A 410-nucleotide genomic window follows, 5' to 3' on the forward strand; every position below is an offset into this window, starting at 1 on the left:
TCCTGCTGGCCGCCATCTTGGCTCTGCTGCTGCGCCCCACAATGCATCACGGCGCGGGCCGGCCGCTAAACCCTGCGCTTCCTGGGGCGGCGCGCGGGCGGGGCGGGGCCTGCGCTGGGCTGGGCAGTGTTCGGCTCGGCTGCACTCGGTTCGGCTCGGCTGCACTCGGTTCGGCCCGGCTGCACTCGGTTCGGCCCGGCTGCACTCGGTTCGGCCCAGCCCGGTTCGGCTGCACTCGGTTCGGCCAGCTCGGTTCGGCCCAGCCCGGTTCGGCTGCACTCGGTTCGGCCAGCCCGGTTCGGCTGCACTCGGTTCGGCCCAGCCCGGTTCGGCTGCACTCGGTTCGGCCAGCCCAGCCCAGCCCGGCCCAGCCCGGCCCGGTTCGGCTGTGTTCGGCCTCACTCGGCAGT

The sequence above is a fragment of the Malurus melanocephalus genome, unplaced genomic scaffold, assembly GCF_030028575.1.
Source record: "Malurus melanocephalus ecotype Western Australia unplaced genomic scaffold, MMel_1.1 scaffold_470, whole genome shotgun sequence".
Lineage (NCBI taxonomy): Eukaryota > Metazoa > Chordata > Aves > Passeriformes > Maluridae > Malurus > Malurus melanocephalus.